Consider the following 21,075-nt stretch of genomic DNA (forward strand, 5'->3'; position numbering starts at 1 on the left):
TAGGAAAGTTTCGGGGAAGACCGTGACCAGCTCAGGAAAGCTCCAGGCCGAGCATGTATGAGACAGGCCGAAGGGCCGGTTACTGTTCTCTACAAACTGCATGACACTACAATAAATTATTGATGGGGCGCTCTTGTCTTCAGTGAGTTTTGCCGTGCTTGACATGAGTGAAAACACAGGTCCCACCTATGGTCCGTGTGTGACTCCTCCACAGAAATCAGATACTCCTGTTAGGAAACTCTGTATCATCTCAGGACAAACTTCTCCCTCATCCCCCCCCAACTTCCTCCCTCCATCCCCCACTGCCTCCTTCCCTCCTCCCTCCCTCCTTGCCCCCTCGCTCCCAACCTTCCTCGCTGTCCTACGTCCCCCGTCTCCCTCGATCCCTCGATTTCTCCCTCGCTCCACTATCTGTCGCACAGGGGTCAAGTTGCTGCTCCCCGCACCCCCTCCCCACGTTGTCCCACGAGACGTCGCTCTCCCTCCCTCCCCACGTCATCCCACAGGGATCGAGACGCAGCCCCACCCCCGCATGTCGTCTCACCCACACTCCTCGTCTTTGATTTCAATCCATTTTGCTGATTTATTCCTGACTGGGTGATTTAACTCTTCCCCGGCCAGCACGGGTTCTCTGATTTGAGTCCTAAAGCTCCACAGTGCAGAAACAGGCCCTTCAGCCCGTCCAGTGTGTTCCAGACTGTTCACCTGCTTGGTCCCATCAACACATAGCCCTCTGCTTCCCCCTCCCTGCTCTGCCGGTCCCATGCCAAACTCCAAAGGAAGAAGGTCGGGCTTGGGGGCTAGCGGCAATAGACAATAGGTGCAGGAGTAGGCCATTCGGCCCTTCGAGGCAGCACCGCCATTCACTGTGGTCATGGCTGATATCATCCACAATCAGTACCCCGTTCCTGCCTTCTCCCCATATCCCCTTGACTCCGCTATCTTTAAGAGCTCTATCTGTCTCTTGAAAGAATCCAGAGAATTGGCCTCCACAGCCTTCTGGGGCAGAGCATTCCACAGAACCACAACCCTCTGTGTGAAAAAGTTTTTCCTCAACTCTGTTCTAAATGGCCTACCCCTTATTCTTAAACTGTGGCCTCTGGTTCTGGACTCCCCCAACATCGGGAACATGTTTCCTTCCTCCAGCGTGTCCAATCCCTTAATAATCTTATATGTTTCAATCAGATCCCCTCTCATCCCTCTAAATTCCAGTGTATATGAGCCCAGTCGCTCCAATCTTTCAACTCATTCGTAAGGCCAGTGACGTTGTGGGGATGGAACTGGACTCTCTGACGGTGGTGTCTGAAAAGAGGATGCTGTCCAAGTTGCATGCCATCTTGGTCAATGTCTCCCATCCACTACATAATGTACTGGTTGGGCACAGGAGTACATTCAGCCAGAGACTCATTCCACCGAGATGCAGCACGGAGCGTCATAGGAAGTCATTCCTGCCTGTGGCCATCAAACTTTACAACTCCTCCCTTGGAGCGTCAGACACTCTGAGCCCATAGGCTGGTCCTGGATTTATTTCATAATTTACTGGCATAATTTACATATTACTATGGTTCTATTACTATTTATTATTTATGGTGCAACTGTAATGAAAACCAATTTCCCCCGGGATCAATAAAGTATGACTATGACTATATGACAATCCCGCCATCCCTGGATTTAACTCAGTGAACCTACACTGTACGCCCTCCATAGCTAGAATGTCCTTCCTCAAATTTGGAGACCAAAACTGCACACAGTACTCCAGGTGTGGTCTCACCAGGGCCCTGTACAACTGCAGAAGGACCTCTTTGCTCCTGTACTCAACTCCCCTTGTTATGAAGGCCAGCATGCTATTAGCTTTCTTCACTGCCTGCTGTACCTGCATGCTTGCTTTCAGTGACTGATGAACAAGGACACCTAGATCTCGATTGCACTTCCCCTTTTCCTAACTTGACACCATTCAGATAGTTATCAACCTTCCTGTTCTTGCCACCAAAGTGGATAACCTCACATCTACCCCTTCTGGTAAAAACCCAGAGCTACAGGTACACCACCAGTAGCTGCAAGGACCTCGCCCCTGGGACAGAAAGGTGGGCTCCCACTGGGAACAGCTTTGAAAGACTGGCCCAGGACGGTGGGCTGCCGTCGGCGGCCTGTGCCCCAGTAGGGGTTAACAAGAAACAACCCCTTTAAGCTCTCCCCCCCCACCACCCCCATCTCTTTTGGCTCCATGTGTAGATTACCACCCTGATCTTCCAGGGAACCAATTTCGTCCCCGCTGTTCTCTCTGCAAATGTCTTAGGCACACACATATATATAGCCGGACTTATGTATTTGTCAGCGGGGAGCGAGTTTGTAAATCTGGCCGGAGCAGAGGATGTTGGGAACGGCGAGGGTGGGGCGCTGTGGGACAGGTGGCAGAGAAGGAGTTCCGGGGTGGGGGCGAGGTGTGCGGGCACACCCAGCCCTGGGACGCCGGGCAGGGTCATTTGATCGCACACAATTGGTTTATTGATCATTCCAGAATGTCTCTCTGGTGCTTCCCCCTCTCCCTTCCCCTTTTCCCAACCGTGATTCCCCTCTCCCTGCCCCCTTCCCACTCCCAGTCCACAATAGAGACCCAGATCAGAATCTGGTTTATCATCACTCACAGATGTCATTATATATTTTAGCAGCAGCAGTACAGTGCAATATATAACATTACAAAAGTCCTAGGCACCCTAGCTATATATATGCCTAAAAGTTTTGCACAGTCCATGAAATCAGATTCTGAAGTGGATATTATCTCAAATAAACTGAGCTTTTTTTCCTCCTTCTTTATCAAAAAGTTCCAGAATTTCAGAACTGCCAACTTAGTAAAGTCCGACAAAACTCCAAACCCCTTGAAAGTAATTTCAGGTATAAAATGCCCCCAGTGGGGTCAGGAGATGAGAAACGTGGGTCTGCCGGAACGAGCTTTGTGAACCTGACAAACAGAGATCTGGCACGGACTGTACGTTTACTTCAGAATAGGGGGGAGAAACACCGATTTCTTAGAAAAGGGCAAAGCATTTTCTAAACTCATTTACGCCGAACTCATCTCAATATTTTCACTTGGAGGTTTTCATTTTCAGTCCTGGGTCTAATCAGTTCAAACAGGTTTCTGAAATTAAAATCACCCCCAGTTTTCCAATTATTATCATACCCTGTAGATTTTTGGTAAATTTTTATTCAGCAAAGAAGGATTTACCATCACTGAATCGAAGTTCAAAGTGAAATTATTACCACAGTATGTTGACTACCCTAAGGTAGCAGATGGAGTTCAACCCGGAGAAGTGTGAGGTGGTACACTTTGGAAGGACAAACTCCAAGGCAGAGTACAAAGTAAATGGCAGGATACTTGGTAGAGTGGAGGAGCAGAGGGATCTGGGGGTACATGTCCACAGATCCCTGAAAGTTGCCTCACAGGTGGATAGTGTAGTTAAGAAAGCTTATGGGGTGTTAGCTTTCATAAGTCGAGGGATGGAGTTTAAGAGTCGCGATGTAATGATGCAGCTCTATAAAACTCTGGTTAGGCCACACTTGGAGAACTGTGTTCAGTTCTGGTCGCCTCACTATAGGAAGGATGTGGAAGCATTGGAAAGGGTACAGAGGAGATTTACCAGGATGCTGCCTGGTTTAGAGAGTATGCATTATGATCAGAGATTAAGGGAGCTAGGGCTTTACTCTTTGGAGAGAAGGAGGATGAGAGGAGACATGATAGAGGTGTACAAGATATTAAGAGGAATAGATAGAGTGGATAGCCAGCGCCTCTTCCCCAGGGCACCACTGCTCAATACAAGAGGACGTGGCTTTAAGGTAAGGGGTGGGAAGTTCAAGGGGGATATTAGAGGAAGGTTTTTTACTCAGAGAGTGGTTGGTGCATGGAATGCACTGCCTGAGTCAGTGGTGGAGGTAGATACACTAGTGAAGTTTCAGAGACTACTAGACAGGTATATGGATGAATTTAAGGTGGGGGCTTATATGGGAGGCAGGGTTTGAGGGTCGTCACAACATTGTGGGCCAAAGGGCCTGTACTGTGCTGTACTGTTCTATGTTCATTTAGAGTAGAACAAAGAAATACAATCAAACCAGTGAAAAACTACACACAAAGATTGACAAACAACCGGTGTGCAGAAGAAGACAAATTAGATGAATGAGAAGGTTACCCAGGAAAGCTGATGAAGGCAAGGCAGTGAATGTTGTCTACATGGACTTCAGCAAGGCATTTGACAAGGTCCCGCATGGGAGTCTGGTCAAGAAGGTTTGGTCGCTCGGCATTCAGGATGAGGTAGTAAATTGGATTAGACATTGGCTTTGTGGGAGAAGCCAGAGGGTGGTGGTAGATGGTTGCCTCTCTGACTGCGGGCCTGTGACTAGTGGGGTGTCACAGGGATCGGTACTGGGTCCGTTGTTTGTCATCTATATCAACGATCTGGATGATAATGTGGTTAACTGGATCAGCACATTTGCAGATGACACCAAGATTCCGGGGTGTAGTGGACAACGAGAATGGCTATCGTGGCTTGCGGCAGGATCTGGGCCAGCAGGAAAAATGGGCTGAAAAATGATGCCGCTGAACGTAGACAAGTGCAAGGTGTTGCACTTTGATAGGACCAACCAGAGACCAAATACAGAACCATATTAGAATCAGGTTTATCATCACTCAGGAATGCCATGATTTTTTTTTGCAGTAGTACAGTGCAACAGAAACATAGAACATTGAAACAAAGAAAACCTACAACACAACACAGGCCCTTCAGCCCACAATGCTGTGCCAAACATGCACTTACTTTAGAAATTACCTCAGGTTACCCATAGCCCTCTATTTTTCTAAGCTCCATGTACCTATCCAGGAGCCTCTCAAAAGAACCTATTGTATCCGCTTCCACTGCTGTCACCAGCAGCCCATTCCACGCACTCACCACTCTCTGCGTTTAAAAAAAACTTACCCCTGACGTCCCCTCTGTACCTACTTCCAAATGCCTTAAAACTGTGCCCTCTCTTGCTAGCCATTTGCCCTGGGAAAAAGCCTCTGACTATCCACACGATCAATGCCTCTCATCATCTTGTACACCTCTGTCAGGTCACCTCTCATCCTCTGTCGCTCCAAGGAGAAAAGGCCAAGTTCACTCAACCTATTCTCATAAGGCATGCTCCCCAATCCAGGCAACATCCTTGTAAATCTCCTCTGCAGCCTTTCTATAGTTTCCATATCCTTCCTGTAGTGAGGCGACCAGAACTGAGCACAGTACTCCAGGTGGGGTCTGACCACGGTCCTATATAGCTGTAACATTACCTCTTGGCTCTTGAACTCAATCCCACGATTGATGAAGGCCAATGCACTGTATGCCTTCTTAACCACAGAGTCAACCCGCATAGCAGTTTTGAGTGTCCTATGGACTTGGACCCCAAGATCCCTCTGATCCTCCACACTGCCAGGAGTCTTACCATTATTACTATATTCTGCCATCATATTTGACCTACCAAAATGAACCACCTCACACTTATCTGGGTTGAACTCCATCTGCCACTTATCAGCCCAGTTTTGCATCCTATCAATGTCCCGCTGTAACCTCTGACAGCCCTCCACACTATCCACAACACCCCCAACCTTTGTGTCATCAGGAATTTACTAACCCATCGCTCCACTTCCTCATCCAGGTCATTTATAAAAATCATAAAGAGTAAGGGTCCCAGAACAGATCCCTGACACACACCACTGGTCACCAACCTCCATGCAGAATATGACCCGTCTACAACCACTCTTTGCCTTCTGTGGGCAAGCCAGTTCTGGATCCACAAAGCAATGTCCCCTTGGATCCCATGCCTCCTGACTTTCTCAATAAGCCTTGCATGGTGTACTTTGTCAAATGTCCTGCTCATCATCATAGCTTGTCACATCAGACAGCCAGACACTCTAGTGCTGTTTGGTTGATGTTGAGCAGGTCAGTGTCATCTAACTCGGGTGAGAGTGGGCAGTTGTGCAGAACGTGTTCAGTGTTCTGCACCCTTTCGCCACACTCACAGGATCCGCTGGTTTTTAAACCCCACTTCACCATATTGTCTCCCGTCCGACAAACTCCCGCTCTCGCTCTGCTGAGAGTGCACCACTTCCGTCTGTCAAGCGGTGCCCCGTCTGGTAGCATTTCTGTGGGGTCTTGCACTGTATTGTTTGGTGGGGTTCTGGCTTCTGTCTGTGGCCAGAGGTCAATCCTGTGTGTTTGGGGGGATGTTCTGTGTGGTAATTCCTCCACTGTAGCAAAGCTTTTCCTCGATTGTAGGCGGTTGGAAATTGGCACATGATGATGTAGATCCTTGCTGAAATCCACATACATTACATCTACTACTCTACCTTCATCAATGTGTTTAGTCACATTCTCAAAAAAATTCAGTCAGGCTTGTAAGGCACAACCTGCCTTTGACAAAGCCGTGCTGACTATTCCTAATCATATTATGCCTCTCCAAATGTTCATAAATCCTGCCTCTCAGGATCTTTTCCCTCAACTTACCAACCTCTCAAGTAAGACTCACTGGTCTATAATTTCCTGGGCTATCTCTACTCCTTTTCTTGAATAAGGGAACAACATCCGCAACCCTCCAATCCTCCAGAACCTCTCCTGCCCCCATTGATGATGTAAAGATCATTGCCAGAGGCTCAGCAATCTCCTCCCTCGCCTCCCATAGTACCCTGGGGTACATCCTGTCCGGTCCCGGTGACTTATCCAACTTGATGCTTTCCAAAAGCTCCAGCACATCCTCTCTCTTTACGTCTATATGCTCAAGTTTTTCAGTCCATTGTAAATCATCCCTACAATCGCCAAGATCCTTTTCTGTAGTGAATACTGAAGCAAAGTACTCATTAAGAACCTTTGCTATCTCCTCCGGTTCCATACACACTTTTCCACTGTCACACTTGATTGGTCCTATTCTTTCATGTCTTATCCTCTTTCTCTTCTCATACTTGTAGAATGCCTTGGGGTTTTCCTTAATCCTGCCCGCCAAGGCCTTCTCATGGCCCGTTCTGACTCTCCTATTTGCATTTTTAAACTCCTTCCTGCTAGCCCTATAATCTTCTAGATCTCTATCATGACCAAGTCTTTTTTAACCTTTCATAAGCTTTTCTTTTCTTCTTGACTAGATTTTCAACCTTTGTACACCACGGTTCCTGTACCCTACCATCCTTTCCGTCTCATTGGAATGTACCTCTGCAGAACTCCACGCAAATATCCCCTGAACATTTGCCACATTTCTTCCGTACATTTCCCTGAGAACATCTGTTCCCAATTTATGCTTCCAAATTCCTGCCTGATAGCCTCATATTTCCCCTTACTCCAATTAAATGCTTTCCTAACTTGTCTGTTCCTATCCCTCTCCAATGCTATGGTAAAGGAGATAGAATTGTGATCACTATCTCCAAAATGCTCACCCACTGAGAGACCTGACACCTGACCAGGTTCATTCCCCAATACCAGATCAAGTACAGCCTCTCCTCTTGTAGGCTTATCTACATATTGTGTCAGGAAACCTTCCTGAACACACCTAACAAACTCCACCCCATCTAAACCCCTCACTCTAGGGAGATGCCAATCAATATTTAGGAAATTAAAATCTCCCATCACAACAACCCTGTTATTATTGCACCTTTCCAGAATCTGTCTCCCTATCTGCTCCTCGATGTCCCTGTCACTATTGGGTGGTCTAAAAAAAACACCCAGTAGAGTTATTGACCCCTTCCTGTTCCTAACTTCCACCCACAGAGACTCCGTAGACAATCCCTCCATGACTTCCTCCTTTTTTGCAGCCGTGACACTATCTTTAATCAACAGTGCCACATCTCCACCTCTTTTGCCTCCCTCCCTGTCCTTTCTGAAACATCTAAAGCCTGGCACTCGAAGTAACCATTCCTGCCCCTGAGCCATGCAAGTCTCTGTAATGGCCACATCATTGCTCCAAGCACTGATCCACGCTCTAAGCTCATCCGCTTTATTCATGATGCTTCTTGCATTAAAATAGACACATCTCAAACCATCAGTCTGAGCGTATCCCTTCTCTATCACCTGCCTATCTTCCCTCTCGCACTCTCCAAGGTTTCTCTATTTTTGAGCCAACTGCTCTTTCCTCCATCTCTTCAGTTCGGTTCCCATCCCCCAGTAGTTCTAGTTTAACCTCACCCCAGTACCCTTAGCAAACCATCCCGCCAGGATATTGGTTCCCTTCGGATTCATGTGCAACCCGTCTTTTTTGTACAGGTCACGCCTGCCCCAAAAGAGGTCCCAATGATCTAGACATCTGAATCCCTGCCCCCTGCTCCAATCTCTCAGTCACGCATTTATCCTCCACCTCATTCTATTCCTATATTCACTGTCACGTGACACAGGCAGTAATCCAGAGATTACTACCTTTGAGGTCCTGTTTCTCAGCTTCCTTCCTAACTCCCTGTAGTCTGTTTTCAGGACCTCCTCCCTTTTCCTGCCTATGTCATTGGTACCAATATGCACTACATGAAATTACATACAGTACCGTACAAAAGTCTAGGCACTCTACCTATATACTGTATACGTGCCTCAGACTTCTGAACAATACTGTATATCTGTAGAATCCCTTGGGATTCTCCTTCAGCTTGCTTGCGAGGGCAATCTGATGCCTTCCTTTAACTCTCCTGATTTCTTCCTTAAGTGTTCTCTTGCATTTCTTGCACTCCTCAAATACCTCATTTGCCCCTTCCTGCCTGCACCTCCTTCCTAACCAGGGCCTCAATATCTCTCGAAAACCATGATTCCCATTCCCATTCTGACATGTCTATCCACGGCCTCCTCTACTGTCAAGATGAAGCCACACTCAGGTTGGAGGAACAACATCTTATATTCCATCTGGGTAGCCTCCAACCCGATGGCATGAACATTGACTTCTCAAACTTCCGCTAATGCCCCACCTCCCCCTCGTACCCCATCCGTTATTTATTTATATACACATATTCTTTCTCTCTCTCTCTCCTTTTTCTCCCTCTGTCCCCCTCACTATACCCCTTGCCCATCCTCTGTTTTTCCCCCCTCCCCCTTTTCTTTCTCCCTGGGCCTCCTGTCCCATGATCCTCTCGTATCCCTTTTGCCAATCACCTGTCCAGCTCTTGGCTCCATCCCTTCCCCTCCTGTCTTCTCCTATCATTTCGGATCTCCCCCTCCCCCTCCCACTTTCAAATCTCTTACTAGCTCTTCTTTCAGTTAGTCCTGACGAAGGGTCTCGGCCCGAAACGTCGACTGTACCTCTTCCTAGAGATGCTGCCTGGCCTGCTGCGTTCCACCAGCAACTTTGTTGTGTGTTACCTGTTATCCCTACTTTTTATTCTGAGGGGGGTAGGCAAAATCTGTACTATCAAGTTTCACTCTTGTCGGTCTCCCACTGGCCAAGTTCACCTTTGCCAGAAAGCAGCCAGTCCCAATCCACACTTGCCAGATCCTTTCTGGTGCCACCGAAATTGGCCCCTGTCCAATTTGGAGTCTCAGCCCGAGGACCAGACGTATCCTTTTCCATCATTACCTTGAAACTAATGGAATTATGATCATCATCATCATCATCAGGTGCCGTGCCCAGTTTGAGCTTTGACTGCCATGGCCCACACACTCCTGTTTCGGGTCAAGTGGATCAATTCATTGGTATTTATTTCCAGTTCTCTGGCTGCTGTCTCCATCATCATTTGTCTTTGTCTTCCTCTTGCTTTCTTCCCTTCAATCTTTCTCATAATTACCGTGCATTCTAACTCCTCTTTCCTAATCACATGTCCAATGAGGTTACGTTGCCTTTTCATGATCTCATACATTATTTCTCTTTTTGTGTTTGCTCTGTTCATGACATCCTCGTTAGATATTCGTTTCGTCCATGATATTCTTTGCATCCTCTTCAAAAACCACATCTCTGCTGCTACAATTCGTTTCCTCATGTTACTAGATACTGTCTAGATATTATTCTGAGCCATATAACATAACTGGATAAACGTAACATTTCAGTACTCTGAGGCGGGTTGTCATGCCTAGTTTAGTATTGGTCAGTATACTCTTCATTCTCGTAGAAGTGTCTTTTGCCATCCCTATTCTTCTTTTGATGTCCAAGTCGCACCTGCCATCTGATGTCACCCAGCTTCCTAAGTAGCAAAAGTTCTTTACTTGTTTCTGTCTTCCCCGTTTACTCTCTGCCTGCAGATAGGATTCTCTTTCTTTTTGGATATCACCATACATTCTGTCTTTTTGCAATTGTTAGATCCACTTTTGCACTTTCTTCAACAATTATATCAATTAAGTTTTGTAGTTCTTCCTCCGTACTTGCAATTAACACAGTGTCATCTGCATATCTGAAATTATTGATGTTTTCACCGCCAACTTTGATTTCCAAGATGTCTCTTATTTTTTGTAATATTGTTTCACTCTACATATTAAATAAATCAGGGGAGAAAACATACCCTTGTCTAACGCCTCTTTTGATTTTCGTAAACTGACTCACTTCTCCATCTATTCTTACAGCGGCAGTTTGTTCCCAGTACAGATTTCTGATTAGGCGGAGGTCTTTCGAATCTAGATCTAGAGTTTTCTGTAATATTTCAAATAACTTATTGTGCTTCACTTTATCAAATGCTTTTGTGTAGTCGATAAAACAAACAAACAAATCTTTTTGCATTTGAATAGCTCGTTCTGATCCTTAACATCAATATTGTGTTTCTTGTACCTTTGTCTTTCACAAAACCACATTGTTCTTTACCTATTTCAGCTTGTATCTTACTTTTAGTTCTTGTCATCAAAATTCTAAGAAGTATCTTGGTGATGTGACTCATTAAACTGTAATTCACATTCTATTGCTCCAGGTTTCTTAGGAAGAGTGATAAGTACTGATTTTTTCATCTCTTTTGGTATTATTCCAGTCTCATAAATGTCATTGATTAAATCAGTAAGTTTTTCAATTTCATAATCTTCAAGGGCAATAATTTGTTCTATTACTAATTCATCAGGACCCGCTGCCTTTCCTTTCTTCATCTTATTTATTGCATTATGAACTTCAGATTTTAAAATACTTGGACCTTCAATGTTTTTCTTAATTTCTGGTTTTTTCGCCTTGATCGTCTTCAAACAATTCCTGAATATACTCAGTCTGTCTGTTCATAATCTCATCTTTTTTTCATGATAATGGTAGCGTTCTTTGCTTTCAAACATCCACCTGAAGAACAGAGGAGCTTTTTACCAGCAATATTCTTGATTTGTTGATGTAACCTTTTTGGATCACAAATAGGGATTCTTTCTATTTGCTCACATTCCTGGTTTAACCATTCTTCTTTGGCTTTTTGACATAAGATTTTAACTTTTTTATCTAAGGACTTATATTCTATAGGATTTGCTTTCTTCCGTTTCCTTTCTTCCATTAGATTTTTGATTTCATCTGTCATCCATTTATTCTTTGTGCTTTTTTCTTTTTTAGGAATCACTGACTTGATTCTACCAAGGCATCTTTTGCAGAGTTAAATCTCATTTCTACATGATTGCTATCATTTTCAACAGATTCTATTTCTAGACTTTGAAATCTATTCCTTACTTCAATTGTGAATTTTTGTCTTAAGTTTTCTTCTTTAATTAATTGTGAGTAGTCAAGGGATTGTTCAGGTTTTTGCTTCTTTAGTTTTTTAAGTTTTACTTTTACATGACATACTACTGGGTTATGGTCACTATTACAGTCTGCACCTGGATATGTTTTGCATTAAGTCACTGAGTTTCTAAATCTTTGGTTTATAGTAATAAAGTCAATTTGATTTCTGGTGTTATCACCTGGACTTTTCCAGGTCCACAAGCATCTTGGATGGATTTTAAAGTAGGTATTCATAATGACCTGTTTATTCATCTTGCACCATTCTACCCATTTCTCACCTCTTTCATTTCTTTCCCCGAGTCCAAATTTTCCTATGGTATTTCCATCAGCACCTTGTCCTACTTTAGCACTTGGATCTCCCATGACAATAATGGCATTATGATCACTAGATGCAAAGAGTTCCCCTACGCAAACTTCTGTCTCGTTCCCTAAGAGTTGATCGTGCATGCTGGGGGCTTGTGGGACATCAGCAGGGGTAAGGGATGAATGGTGGGCATTGGTTTTGCGTACCCTGCCATGGTGGAGCTTGCGGGCTCTTTGGTACTGCCCGTGTTGGGGTGGGGGGGGTCACCCAGTCTGTGCCCCACCCATGGTGACACCCTCTGAACCCAGCTCCCGTCACCACCCCCCCCGAAGGAGTCTGCCTGCCACCCGACCTTAATGAACAATCTCGCTTTGAACCACCCCCACGAAGAAGCTGAGGATACGTGTGGGACCTGGTTCGCCCTCTGCGGATGGAACGTGCCCTCCGCAGTCCGACATGAGCCGCTCTTCCCTCCCCACCATCCGATGCCCCTCCAGATGTCAGTCTCTTATCCTGGCATTGTGTTCAGTTTTGGTCACCAAATTACAGGAAGGATATAAATAAGGTTGAAAGAGTGCAGAGAAGGTTTACAAGGATGTTGCCGGGACTTGAGAAACTCAGTTACAGAGAAAGGTTGAATAGGTTGGGACTTTATTCCTTGGAGCGTAGAAGAATGAGGAGAGATTTGATAGAGGTATATAAAATTATGATGGGTATAGATAGAGTGAATGCAATCAGGCTTTTTCCACTGAGGCAAGGGGAGAAAAAAAAAACAGAGGACATGGGTTAAGGGTGAGGGGGGAAAAGTTTAAAGGGAACATTAGGGGGGGCTTCTTCACACAGAGAGTGGTGGGAGTATGGAATGAGCTGCCAGATGAGGTGGTAAATGCGGGTTCTTTTTTAACATTTAAGAATAAATTGGACAGATACATGGATGGGAGGTGTATGGAGGGATATGGTCCGTGTGCAGGTCAGTGGGACTAGGCAGAAAATGGTTCGGCACGGCCAAAGGCCTGTTTCTGTGCTGTAGTTTCTATGGTTTCTCTTGGCACGGCCCCACCGACCCACACCAATCCCATTTTTAATTCTTCCCATGCATGAAAAAATAATGAAGTGCTCGGGAGGCCAGGCGGTTTCTGTGGGGGGTGGGGGGTGGAGGTACGGTCAGCGATTGGAGTACAGGACAGTGCAAACGCTTAGCGGTTAGCGTCAGAGCGATTGCCGCGCCAGCGATCCGGGTTCGATTCCCGCCGCTGTCCGTGAGGAGTTTCTCCGTTCTTCCCGTGACCGCGTGCGTCTCCACCCACGGTCCAAAGACGTAGAGGTTAGGGTCGGTGACTCGCGGGCTGCCCCTGGCACATCCTCAGGCCATGTTGGCGCAAACGGAGAGTTTCGCTGCACGTTTCGACGTGTGTGTGACAAATAAAGCTGGTCTTTAATCTTAGTCCGAGGCCAGGGCAGGGGGAGTGGGCGATGTAAATTTGAAAGGTTCATGGTCCACTGGGTTTTGTGGGTGATTATAGAGTTCTTCTGGGCTACTTCCATCAGTCTGGGCATTGAGTACAGGAGTTGAGATGTTCCGGTCGCATGCCTGCAGGAAAGATCTCGAAAGAGTGCAGAGAAAAATTTACAAGGGTGTTGCCAGTACTTGAGGAACCGAGATACAGGGAAAGGTTTGATGGGTTTGGACTGGAGTGTAGGAGACTGAGGGGAGATTTGACAGAGGGGTGCAAAATTATGAGGGGTAAATACAAGCAGGCTTTTTCCTCTGAGCAACACACACAAAATGCCGGAGGAACTCAGTATCAATGGAAATGAATCAACAGTCGATGCCTCGGGTCGAGACCCTCAGGACTGAAGTGGAAGGGGGAAGATGCTGGAATAAAAAGATGGGGGGAGGGGAAGGGGGCAGCTGGAAGGTGGTGGGTGGATAAGGTCAAGAGAGCTGGAGAAGAAGGATATGGACCATAGAAATATACGGCACATTACAGGCCCTTCGGCCCACAATGTCGTACTGGCCATGTAACCTATGCTAGAAACTGCCTCAAATTTCCCTAGCCCATAGCCCTCTATTTCTCTAAGCTCCATGTATCATGTCTCCTAAAAGACCCTATCGTATCCGCCTCCACCACTGTCACCAGCACCCCATTCCACACACTCACCACTCTCTGTATGAAAAACTTAGTCCTGACATCCCCTCTGTACCTACTACCAAGCACCTTAAAACTGTGCCCTCTCGTGTTAGTTATTTCAGCCCTGGGAAAAAGCCTCTGACTATCCACACGATCAATGCCTCTCATCATCTTATACACCTCTATCAGGTCACCTCTCATCCTCTGTCGCTCCAAGGAGAAAAGGCCAAGTTCACTCAACCTATTCTCATAAGACATGCTCCCCAATCCAGGCAACATCCTTGTAAATCTCCTCTGCACCCTTTCTATGGTTTCCACATCCTTCCTGTAGTGAGGTGACCAGAACCAAGCACCTCAGAAGGAATCTGATAGGCGAGGAGAGTGGACCAGAGGAGAAAGGGAAGGAGGAGGGGCCCAGTGGGGGTTGATAGGCAGGTGAGAAGAGGTAAAAGGTTGGGGGTGGGGAATAGAGGGAGGGGAAGGGGGGAAAATACCGGTAGGAGAAATCGATGTTCATGCCATCAGGTTGGAGGCTACCCTGACGGAATACAAGGGTGGCCTCAGCTAGACACGTCAGAAAGGGAATGGGAATTAAAATGTTTGGCCACTGGGAAGTTCCGCATTTGGCGGACGGAGCGGAGGTGCTGGACGAAGCTGATCCCCCAATTTACGGCGGGTCCCGCCAACGTTGAAGAGGCCGCGTCAGGAGCAGCAGACACCAGAGGCGACCCGGCAGATTCGCAGGTGAGGTGCTGCCTCACCTGGAAGGACTGTTTGGGGCCCTGGATGGAGGGGAATGGGCCGGGCGAGATTCCAACTACGTCAGGTTTGGAGAGACCGGGTTAAGGGTAGGGTGGCCAACTGTCCCGTATTAGCCGGGACATCCCATATATTGGGCTAAATTGGTTTGTCCCATACGGGATCGCCCTTGTCCCGTATTTCCCCGCTAAGGTAGAGCGTTCCTATGAAACCTTTCGTAAGCCGAAATGGTGTAAAGCGAAGAAGCAATTACCATTAATTTATATGGGAAAAATTTTTGAGTGTTCCCAGACCCAAAAAATAACCTAATAAATCATACCAAATAACACATAAAACCTAAAATAACACTAACATATAGTGAAAGCAGAATCGGGAAAATTGAGCCAAAGCCAATTTGTGAGGGGGGGGGAGTCGGCACGTCACGCATACGCACACAGGTGCCCGCGCAAGGCTTCATGGTCGTGGTAGTCTTTCTCGGGGTAAACACAGGCGTCCCGTATTTGACTGCTACTTTTGTCCCTTATTTGGGAGTGAGAAAGTTGGCGACCCTAGTTAAGGGTGAAAGGTGAAGTATTTAAGGGGAACGTGAGGGGGAACAAGCTGCCAGTGGAAGTCATGGATACGGGTTTAATTGCAACACTTAAGAGGTAGGTACAAGGATGGGAGGGCTATGGAGCGTTATGGTCCAGGTGGGCGTCAACGGGATTAGGCAGAATAATAATTTAGCATGGACTAAGGGCCAATTTCTGGGGTGTAGTGTTCTACGACTACGTTGTAGTTGCACAAGCCATTGGTGAGTCCACACTTAGAGTACTATATAGATTTTGGCCACCCTGTTATGGGAAGACGGGGTTAAACTGGAAAGAGCGCAGAAAAGATTTTAGAAGAGGCCGCCAGGGCTCGAGAATTTAAATTGAACAAGGCTTCAAATCAAATCAAGTTTCCTTATCATTCGAAGTATACATAGACACAGCTGAACGAGACAGCGTTCAAAACATTCGAAATGGCAAACAAGCATTCAAGAACAGCGAGTGACCTAATCCAAAATATTGAGCAAGGAAGTGTATTCGCGAGGCGAGAAAACAATACACTGAGCGACGATGTCCAGCAATCGATGGTACACTCTCCCGGCAGTGTGTGCAGACCTGTGCAATCCAGCCTGTCATTCCACCGCTCGAACACGGAGGCGGGGGCGGCACTGACGGGCGAGGCCAGGCCCCAGCCGTGCTCGACCACTCTGTAGCTCTTCCGCGTCTCTCACCTGGTCCGCAGCAGCAGGCAAGCCCGGGGCTCGAGGCCTAGTACTCGCTCCATCTGAGGCTACACAGGACAGCTCCCACGTCGACTGTCCCCACCGAACAGACCAGACAAGGGTCACAGGCCCACCCACTGTCAAACTCGATCAGTATCTTTGCAGCTGACAGGGAATTGGGCGTCGCTGACAGTCCGTGGAAAATCTCGGTCAGTTTGGGGAGCGAGCCGAGGAGAGGCGAATGGGGTTCAGTGCAGTTAAATGTGAGGTGGAGCTTTCTGGAAAGTTCCAAGCGGGTGTCTGATGTACCCTGAACATCAGACCGCGAGGGAGTGGGTGCTCCACGGAGTAGACGTGGGGATGAAGGCATTTGGCATGCTGGCCTTCGTCAGTAAGCGCGACGAGTACGGGAGCCCCGACGTTTGGTGCAGACGCACAGGTCGTGGGCGAGGCCGCAGGTGGAGTACGCTTCACGGTTTTGGCCAGCCGGTAGGGAAGACGTGGTTAAACTGGAAAGTGTGCAGAGTGGGTTCACGAGGACTTTGCCAGCACTCGAGGGCCCGAGTTTCGGCAAGAGGTTGGACCGGGCCAGGTCAACCCACTGATCTTGGTATCAGTTTCAGAGGCCGAGGGGAGATCTGATCGAGGTTTATAAGATTATGAGAGGCAGAGATAGAATAGACAGGGAGTATCTGTTTCCCCAGGGTTGAAATGTCTAACACCAGGGGGCATGCATTGAAGGTGAGAGGGGGCAGGTCCAAAGGGGATGTGAGGGGTAAGATTTTTACTCAGTGGATGTCTGGTGTGGTGGTGGAGGCAAATACATTAGATGCTTTTAAGAGACGTTTGGATAGGCAGGTGGATGTGAGGCAAATGGAGGAATGTGGACATTGTGCAGGTAGGAGGGATTAGGGTTTGGGTGTTTTGGCTTGCTGTTTAGCTGGGTCAGCACAACATTGTGGGCCGAACAGCCTGTCCCTGTGCTATCCTTTTCTATGCTCTATCCTTTCTTAGATAAGAGGCCCAAAACTGCCGACAGTACTCCCAAGTGAGACCTCACCCGTGCTCCATAAGGTCTCAACATTACATCCTTGCTGTTGTATTCCAGTCCTGTCGCAACGAGTCCTTTGGGGTGCAGGAGAAAGGGAGGCGGCCTTCTAAAGCCGTGAGAGGGGTGGCCGAGGCGGACAGGAACAATCCCTTTTCCCCGGGGTAGGGGGTACAGGTGTAGGGTGAAAGCACGGGGGGGGGGGAACAGATCGAGGTGAATGTATGCTGCGCGGGATGAATTGCCAGAGGAAGTGGCTGGGGCAGGGACCAGAGTGGCTTCTCAGAAGGGAGAGGGGAAAACAGGACTGGCTTGGAGGGCCACGGGGGCCGGCAGGGAATGGATAGACCAAAGGGCCTGGTTCTGTGCTCTGGGCACTAAGGCAGCGGAGGGGGCTACAGGCTGCTGTCGTACTCCATTACACTGGGTGGCGGTACAGACTTCCCCGAGCGGTGCGAGTCCCCCGTCAGCACAGAAGGAGAGATGCCATCTTTCTCCTCTCCTCTTCATCTTCTCCAGCTCTGTTTTTCTTCTCAGCTTCCTGCTCAGTATCAAGTGATGGATCCTAACAGGACAGGAACCGGGCTGTAGCCTCGGACATTGGCGCCTTATGGAAACCCACTCACAGTAACAGCCGCCGTCACTCCTCCCGACGTAGAGCGGTTCTTTCCGCTACGATTAGCCGTGCGAGAGCCATCTCGGACCCCGAGGAAATGGGACGGCTGCCCACCCCGTTCCTTTAGAATGGCTGCAGGGCGAAGGAAGTCAATCGGGCCGACGGAAAACCCGGAAACCGAACGAGAAGGAACCCGGCGCTACCGCCTGTCATCCCGATTTTTCCACGGTTTCTGGAGAGATCGCCAGGATCCTGGAGAAATACCTGATCATAGAAAGATAGAAAACCTACAGTACAATACAGGCCCTTCGACCCACAAAGTTGTGCCGAACATGTCCCTACCTTAGAAATTACGAGGGTTACCCATAGCCCTCTATTTTTCTAAGCTCCATGTACCTATCCAAAAGTCTCTTAAAAGACCCTGTCGTATCCGCCTCCACCGCCGTGGCCAGCAGCCCATTCCACACACTCACCACTCTCTGAGTAAAACACTTACCCCTGACATCTCCTCTGTACCTACTCCCCAGCACCTTAAACCTGTGTCCTCTTGTGGCAACCATTTCAGCCCTGGGAAAAAGCCTCTGACTATCCACACGATCAATACCTCTCATCACCTTATACACCTCTGTCAGGTCACCTCTCAGCCTCCGTCGCTCCAAGGAGAAAAGGCTGAGTTCCCTCAGCCTGTTTTCATAAGGCATCAATACAATCCACAAACCCGTAAGGAAACTGAAATCGCAGCCTGTCCGGGTCAACGATGACCTGGGGACTCTGCAGGATTCCACGTGAATGCGCAGCACCCCATATATGCCAGATGGGACACACGGTGGAAACCCATAGCAGGGAGCACAGGAGGTGGACCCGTTTGGGTTACCCGGAGAAATCGGCGGCAGTAGAACACCGCATTCGCAATGGCCACAGGATTGACTTCGACGGCACTAAACTACTGTGCCGCGCCAATGGCTTTTGGGACCACCTCATGAAGGAATCAATGGAAACAAAACTAAAGGAAAAGAATTTTAACGAAGGTCTCGCTCTAAGTTAGAACTGGAATTCAATAGTAAACAAGGTGGGAGAACGGAAACCTGATTGGATGAGGACTAACCAATCAGCAGGGGTGACGATGGGGGTATAAATACCACCGGACTAGACATGCCCAGGCATCATCCCTGATGAAGATGGCAGAGTTTGTCATCAGAAGCCCGAGAAGAGATTATTCATCATAGACGCTGGGAAACCACTAAATCCTTTTTCAATACAGTAGTTAAGAATTTAAGACTGTTCATCATTCTTGACTACTGGAAGAACATTAAGGATCAGAAAATGAACACTGAACCAAGAGAAACTTGGGATTATCCCTGAAGACTGAGTTCAGAAGAGCACACAACCGTGTAATGGGAGTGGACTCGCGGGGAATTTCCAAATGGGTGATAAAAAAGAGAAAAAAACTCTACAATAATGCTTTTTTTCTTGAGACATAGTAAGTGTTGCTTACTTCGACGTTCTCTCGTAAATTTTGGATAATAATAATAATAATAAAAATATTTGAAAAGAAAAGGCAATTTCCAAACGGGAGCCGGATAAATATTCGGGGCAAAAAAAGTACGGAAGAGCGTACAACCAATTGTCCATCGTCAAGGACCCCCACCATCCAATCTATGCTCTCTTCTCGTTACTGCCACCAGGAAGGAGGTCCAGGAGCCTCAGGACCCACACGACCAGGTTCAGGAGCAGTTATTACCTCTCAACTATCAGGCTCCTGAACCAGTATGGATAACTTCACTTACCCCAACACGGAACTGATTCCAGAACCTACAGACTCACTTCCAATGACTCTTTACAATGCGCGTTCTCAGTATTATTATTTTATTATTATTATTTAGTCTTTTAAAATGGTATTTGCACAGTTTGTCTTCTTCTGTACATCAATACTTTGTCAGTGTTTGCTTGTTCGTAATTTTTAATTTATTCTATTGTTCCACCGTGACTGCCCGCAAGAAAGTGAGTCCCAGGTTTGTGTACGGTGACATATATGTACTTTGGTAATAAATTTGAACTTTGGATGGCCTCGATCTCTCGAAGGGCCAGCATTAATGGACCAAATGGCCTACTGTAGCATTCTGCGACCTCTCGTTGATTAACAGATGCTTAAGGTCAGGCCTGCGTGCTTAAAAAAAGAGTTGTTGGGGGGAATCTGAACATTGGACAATATATTGCAGGAACAGGCCCTTCGACCCACAATGCCGTGCTAAAATACTTGATGTCACCAAACCCCCTCTGCCAACACAACATCCATCTCCCATCCTTCCCTGCAAATGGACCATCTCCCTCCATGCCCTGCACATGATCCATATCCCATCATTCCCAGCACATGGCCCATATCCCATCATGCCCTGCACATGGTCCATCTCCCATCATTCCCAGCACATGTCCCATATCCCATCATGCCCTGCACATGGTCCATCTCCCATCATTCCCTGCACATGGACAATCTCCCATCGTTCCCTGCACATGGTCCATCTCTCTCCATTCCCTGCACATGGTCCATCTCCCATCATTCCCAGCACATGGCCCATATCCCATCATTCCCTGCACATGGTCCATATCCCATCATTCCCTGCACATGGTCCATCTCCCTCCATTCCCTGCACATGGTCCGTCTCCCATCATTCCCTGCACATGGTCCATCTCCCATCATTCCCAGCACATGGCCCATATCCCATCATTCCCTGCACATGGTCCATATCCCATCATTCCCTGCACATGGTCCATCTCCCTCCATTCCCTGCACATGGCTCATATCCCATCATTCCCTGCACATGGTCCCTATCCCATCATTCCCTGCAAATGGCCCATATCCCATCATTCCCTGCACAGGGTCCCCATCCCATCATTCCCTGCACAGTCATGTCTCTGTCTAACATTCTGTGAAACACCTCGATCGTATCTGCCTCCACCACCACCCCCGGCAGTTCATTCCAGGCACCCACCTCTCTCTGTGTAAAAAAATACTTGTCCTCGCACATCTCCTATCAACTTACCTCTCCCTCAGCATCAATGCATCACCTTTCCACTCCTGGGAAAAAGATACCAGCCATCTGCTCTATCTGTGCCTCATAGAAACCTCTGTCAGCCTCCGCCGCTCCAGAGAAAATGCCCCAAGTCTGACCAGCCTCTCCCTACAGCTCACGCTCTCTAACCCAGGCAGCACCCTGGTGAGCCTTGCGTCAGCGGGGCGGCCAGAACCGAACACGACACCCCAGCTGAAAAAGCAGGGAACCTTCAGCGGGCGGGGCAGGAGGACAAAGAGTTCGTTTCTGTGAT

Source organism: Mobula hypostoma, chromosome 30 (genome assembly GCF_963921235.1).
Source record: "Mobula hypostoma chromosome 30, sMobHyp1.1, whole genome shotgun sequence".
Taxonomy (NCBI): Eukaryota; Metazoa; Chordata; class Chondrichthyes; order Myliobatiformes; family Myliobatidae; genus Mobula; species Mobula hypostoma.